This window comes from Lynx rufus, unplaced genomic scaffold, assembly GCF_022079265.1.
Source record: "Lynx rufus isolate CCGP_SWC_20201006 ecotype Redwood Valley unplaced genomic scaffold, mLynRuf1.p SCAF_1, whole genome shotgun sequence".
In the NCBI taxonomy this organism is placed as follows: domain Eukaryota; kingdom Metazoa; phylum Chordata; class Mammalia; order Carnivora; family Felidae; genus Lynx; species Lynx rufus.
In genome coordinates this window covers 174,836,782-174,843,255 of record NW_025814823.1, presented here as the reverse complement: position 1 = coordinate 174,843,255, position 6,474 = coordinate 174,836,782, and the positions used below count along the sequence as shown (strand labels likewise).

The following is a 6,474-nucleotide window of genomic DNA, read 5'->3' as shown; positions in this document are numbered from 1 at the left end:
TCTTGCTATGTCCCCGCTAGACTGAGCACCTTCGAGGGTGGGACACCGTGGAAAGACCATGGGGAAAATAAATGAGCTTATTTTCACTTTTACACGAGCTGCCTGGGAGAATCTCAAAATCCCAGATTGGAAAGGGGTGGCCCCAAAGGCCGCGGTTAAGAGTTTGGATTTTAGGCAGGGAAGTGATATATTCAGATTTCTGCTTGAAAAAGACCACGTTTGCTGTTGCTTGGAGAAGGGATTGAGAGGAAGCAGACAGCGGGAACAGTCAGAGCTCCGAGTGACACAAGAGGCTGGCTGGATGAGGAAGGGCGGGGTACAATAGGGAAAAGCACACGGATTCAGGAAATATTTTGGACATTGAACAGACCTTGCTGATATATCGGATGTGAGGTCCGGAAGAAGGAAGATGCATTTGACGTTTCTCATTCCAGCGAATGAGGGAATGGAAAGGTCTTGGTCAAAACTGATGCAGGGAGAGCAGACCGAAGGGGGGCCAGGAGTCCCATTTCGAGCATGCTAAGTGTGAGCGCTGAGAAGCACCCGGGTGAAGGCATCACAGAGGCAGCTGGTCATATGAACCTGGGGCTCAGTTTGGGTTGGACATTCGTTCGACATCATTCGCACGGAGATTGTGCTTAGAGCAGCAGTTCTGGGGCGGGCAGAGAGGGCAGTTTTGCAGACGTTTTTGGCCGTCACTACTGGGGGTAGGAGGACGGGGGATGTTCTCTAGTGGGGAGAGGTATGGATGCTGCTGAACAGCCTACGATGCCCTGGGCAGCGCCCCCCCCCCACAAAAAACTACCCCACCCCCAAATTCCAGTGGTTCCAAGGCTGAGAGCCTGGAGACTGTACCACCTAAGGAGGGATTATTAATAGACAGGAGAAGGCAGCTCCGGACCCCTCAAGAGTCCCCTGTAGGCCACCTCTGTCCTTTGGCTTCTACTGTGACCTTTGCCTCTGAAAATAATATCAAGCCCTGGGCTTGTGACAAGGGAAATAAGATGATGTTTGTAAGGGTCAGGACACTGCCTAGAACTGGCAGGCGCTCAGCAGATGATTAGCGGGCCAGCTTTCTTTTTTTATTTCTATGAGGGCTCTATCCATGCCCCCCCCCAAATAAATCATTCTTTTACCCCATACTCCCATCTCCGAGCTCCCCAGCACCCTGTACAGACCTTCGTGTGGCGCGTTTCACCCGGCAAGCCGCTGAGTATCTGTGAGCCTGTCCGCCCCTGCAAGGCAGTGAGCACGAAGCAGATTCTACTCTGCCCCCAGATTTACCCAGATACTAACTCAGACCCCTGACATCCTCTTGTCCCTTCGACCCTCCCATCAGCTCCGGGGGGAGCGTGGGCGAGTGCTCCCAGTTTATGGCGGCTCCATTTAGATAATACACGAAATAACCCCAAACGTCTCCCTTCCCCACCCGGCCACATCAGCTGCAATCTCTACTCTACCAGCCTTTTAAAAATCGTTTGATAGCAGCCCCGGAAACCTAAAGTAAGGTGCCAGTTCTCACCCCCAGCTGATTTAGGTCTCTGCATCTAGAGTTTCACAGGTGAGGGCAGGCCAGCTCTGGGTACCCCCACCCAGTCCTCCCGCCTCCGCCCCCGCGCCCAGTCTCAGGCAGCATCCTTGGAAATCCAGGCCTCTGTGCTCACAGGCTGTTCATGCCTCAGCTCCCTTCGCCGGGACAACCTTAGCCAGGCCGTGGTGTCCGGGCCCAGCAGGCGTTAGCAAAGCAGCCCCGTCACTGAGCCCCCAAGACTGCCAAAACGTCGTCCCAGGGGGCCAGGGAGGCAGGGTGGGCTCCCCACCACATGAACTGCTTCACAAACAGGGAGAGCACCAGAGGTAATCAGTGGGCCTCTGGTGACAAATCACAGAAGGACCCCAAATTTGGGAAAGATCTGGGGGCCGCTTTGGGGAGAGGTAACACATGACCTTTATTCCCTCGCGTGTCTAAGTCTCAGTTTCCTCTTTAGATGCGTAGAAGTAATAATCACTTCCTTGCAGGATGGCTGTGAGGTTTCAGATAGAGCTAACGTATAGAAAAAGCATGTTGTATAATGTCTGGCACACAAAAAAGAAGGGTTGCCAAACAACAGCTGTCATATTCTATTTTACTTTATTAAGCAGTATGTGTTCATTGAAGAAAAATCAAATGATGCAGATGGGGGAAAAAAAAAACCCAACCACAAGCCCACCATCCTAACTAGTCACCGTTAACCTTTTGAGAGTTTGTGCACGCACCTGGGTGTGCACCTATATTCACAGAAGTGCGACGGGGTCGTCAGCGGAGGCTCTGACCAAAAAAGCGGAAATCCCACACTTCCCAGAGGACCCGCCAGCGCCCACACGTGTGTGAGCTTAACTGTGCCCTCTGTCCCTGTGTGAGTTGGCATTAGACAAAAACAGGTCAAGGACAAAATTCCCTGCAGGTGAATTTACTAAAGGTCAAGGCTGATGCCCCAGGAGCTCCAGTTAGAATGACTCTGGGAAGTTTGCTTGGATCGAGGCACTAAATTCCTTTGAAAGTGGGCAAGCTGGGGCACGATCACGTGATTTAGGTGAGGCTGGTGATAGGTGAGGAGCTTTGGTATTCCCTGGGAGGGAACTTGAGGCATCTGGAATCACTAGCCATCGGGGAGGCTCACGTTTATTAACATTTACTATGTGAAAGGCACTTTTTTTTGTGTTTTATCCTTGCAGTTTGATAGGGTTTGTCCTTCCAGATAAACCGAGGCACAGACAAGGAAGAGAACCCTAAGGCCTGCTTCCTTCACGAACGGCCCATGGGAACTTGGTATCTCATTTACCTTCTCTGAGCCTCCGTTTGCTTGGCTGGAAAAGGAAGGAGACAACCCAGCCAAGAAGGGCTACTGCGATGGTAGAAAGATACAATGTATACACAGTTCTGGAACAGAAGGGGAGCTGAAAATAAGTTAGTTTATTTCCTTTTTCTTTTTTCAAAAAGCCCTTAGCAAAATTTTAAGTCTGTTCCCCTAGGCTCCAGGACTAGAAATGAAATTGAATCAACTTAATCAAGTCTGTCCTTACCTCCTGCGTTTCTGTCTCTTGCAGCCTTGTCGGTGGGTCCGTGGTGCCTGAGACGGGACCGTGCCAAGAGCTGTTAAGTGCGACAAGGCACACAGTTCCCTGCAGCCTTGGAGTAGACCAGCTCCTGGTTAATCTCTGCCTGTCTGTGGACCCTGTCAAGTGCTAGGGAAGCAGAAAAATCTCAGAATTCTATCAGAGATTAAAAGTAACTGAGAGTTCATCGAGATCAACCAGCTCATTTTACAAACGGAGAAACAAAGGCCCCGGGGGGCGGCGGGCGGGGAGGCTTGTAACTTTAACATTGGAAATTTGAAGAATCTATTGAACAAGTACTCTCCCCTATGGGATCCCAGGCGTTCTGGGCCAACAAAGGAGAAGGTGCTAAAATAATGAGTCATGGAAGCACTAGGAAAGTCCGGAGACTCGTAGCTAAGTACCTCTCGGCTCCGAACTAGGGGGGACCCCAGAGCTCTCGTAGTGGGGGCTCTTGCCTCCATCTGCCCTCTGCACTGTCAGAGGGCAGGAGGTTCGATGGAAACCCAGTCTGCAGCCCCTCCTCTGTAAATGAAATCCTCTTCTCACTCTGTGCACTTATCCATCTGATGAACGCTCTTTGATCATGTGGAGACCGCCAGACTGAAACTAACAGCAGCTCTCCATGCACAACCGACTCGTCACGGGAAGGGGGAGACCGTTGCTCCTTCCTGCCACCAGGTACCCAGGGCACTGGGAGGACCTCTAGAACGAGAACAGGGAGGGCCACCCCTGTGATTGTGCTGTAGAGTCTCCAGGTTTCTTCTCCCAGATGTTTAGCAGTGTACTTGAGACGATGTTCCCGGACTACCTCCGCGGGCTTAGTGGACTTTGGGGCAAGGTCTGCACGGTGTGGAGGGGGCCAGCATTCCCTGCTGAGCGTTCCCCCACCCAGAGGAAACATTCCAGCATCGGTGGCTTTCTTTTACTGAAAAGCTCCAGTCCCCCAGAAACGGAACTTCTATAACACTGCGCGGAAGCAAAAGCCCTGAGGTAGAGGCGGCCAATTAGCATCCGTTCCTTCCGTTCTCCTCCTGCCATAGAGAGGGACCCAGGCAAACTGGCCAATTACCTTTGATAAGAAGAGCTAACGATAGCTAAAAAAAAAAAGTACCGTGTACTCAGGATTGGCCCACGTGGCATATGCATGGTCTAATTTACCCCTGAGAGGTGGAAATTACGATCGCCTGTGGATAACATTCTACAGGTGGGGGAAGCAAAGCTCAGAGAAATGACTGCCCAAGGTCATCCAAGGCACAGCAAATGGAGCCCTGACTCCCGATCTCATGCTCTCGCCTCCTCTGCAGGACACAAGAGCAGAGGCCCCAGACCATCAGTCATCTGCACCACCGTCACGCAGGCCACGTCAGGGATATGGACCGGCTGGTTGTGGGGACTGTCAGCTGCGAGCACGGCCGGCTGCCTCTCCCTGGCACCAGGCGGGCTCTGTGCCTGCCAGCAGCAGAAATATCACTGCAGCCACTGGGCTGGCTCGCACACACCAGCTCCAACCTGCCAGACGAGTGTGGGCGACGGCAAGTGTGCTACAAACTCCAAAAAGTTACGTTGACTCCGCTCCAAATCCAGCACCGCAACCCCAGGCATTTTGCTTTTCGTCTTCGTTTTGCAAGCTCAACAGAGACAGTTTTGGCAATGAATTCCTGCCTCCTGCCCAGGTCCTGGGAGGGGAGCAGCCGCAGGAAAGCGGACCAGCCTGGCCCAGCTAGCCTGGCGAAGCTCCCGGCCATGCCCGGTCAACCTGCATCCTGGGCCACCGACCTCTAGGGCTTGGCCATCCCCCAGGGCTCACGCTTGGGCTTGGCTGGGAGAATTCCCGACACCGCCGCCCCCCTCCCCCCAAATACCTCCTGTTGGGAACAACCTGGGCATCTTTGCATCTAGCTGGGGACTCAACATCTTGTCCCACTATCCCACGGAAGCAGAAAGGTGATCAGATTTTGGCCCCTTGGGCAGACTAACCTGCTTGGAATCCCAGCTCAATTTTTAACTAGCTGTGGGGTCCTGGTAAAACGGCTTTAATGCTTCTAACGTCAGTTTACTCGTCTACAGAATGAGGAAAATAATAATCACACCTAATACGACTGAGGTGACACGGGGGGGGGGGGGTTAGGCGAGACAGTGGCCGACACGGAGACCACACTACTAATTATATCGTGATGAATATTATTCGGATATGAATTCTAATGAATACTATTATTAATAAGGAAATAATTAATTATTAGGTTACTTCATCCTCCCTGAGCCTGTCTTCTTAGCCATAAAATATCCAAGACTCCCCGCAATCTCTAGCAGGTACACATCCTTCTGTGTTCTGAAGGATGTGGCCTTATGAACCATACGGACATGGCTTACCTAACCTCTCCGTGGTTCTTATTCTTCGTGAGGACAGCGAAAGTGCCCAACTCGTAGGGTTGTTTAAAACAGTACAACAGGGGCGCCTGGGTGGCTCAGTCAGTTGAGCGTCCGACTTTGGCTCAGGTCATGCTCTCACAGTCTGTGAGTTCGAGCCCCGCATCAGGCTCTGTACTGATGGCTCAGAACCTGGAGCCTGCTTCCGATTCTGTGTCTCCCTCTCTCTCTCTCTGCCCCTTCCCTGCTCATGCTCCGTCTCTCTCTGTCTCAAAAATAAATAAAAACACTAAGAAAAAAAAATTTTTTTAAACAGTACAACAGGGGCGCCTGGGTGGCTCAGTCGGTTGAGCGTCTGACTTTGGCTCAGGTCATGATCTCGAATTCCGTGGGTTCGAGCCCCGCGTCGGGCTCTGTGCTGACGGCTCAGAGCCTGGAGCCTGCTTCCGATTCTGTGTCTCCCTCTCTCTCTGCCCAACCCACTCGCATTCTGTATCTGTCTCTCTCAAAAATAAACATTAAAAAAATTTTTTAAATAAATAAATAAATAAAACAGTACAACAAACGGCTCAGTGCTCGCCAACCGTTGGCTATTGCTGTTCCTCTGCAGGCTCCAACATTAACCCAGTCTCACCACCCGGACCACCAGGCACCAGCCCTCCCCACCACCAGCTGCCGCTGCAACCAGGCTCTTGCTGCAGGCCCCTGTCTGGTCCGCATGCCTACTCTCTAGGGGTGCATTCGTGGCCTTCTCTTTTCTTTTCTTCTTCTGGCCATTGTAGACACTGTCGCGACGAACCTCTTGGTGCACGTAGCTTGGCTGTGTGCTAACCTGCTTAACTGTGTGCTTCTTCGACCGCCGTATGAATAATTCCCCTCGTGTGTATTATTTGCTTACTCTGTTAGCCCCGTGACTCAATAGTTCAGCAGGTTTCCCCAGCTCCTTTAAAGGATGGCTTGCATCCGAGCAACCACGATTTGGTTAGAGGGGATGACGAAAGCCCCACG

General features: G+C 52.0%; 1 non-coding gene across 1 annotated transcript; it reads left to right on the top strand.

Moving 5' to 3' along the window:
* Positions 1-5,794: 5,794 nt before the first annotated feature.
* On the top strand, positions 5,795-5,879 carry TRNAQ-UUG (transfer RNA glutamine (anticodon UUG)). The gene has a single exon. It is a non-coding gene; the product is annotated as a tRNA-Gln (tRNA).
* Positions 5,880-6,474: the final 595 nt, after the last annotated feature.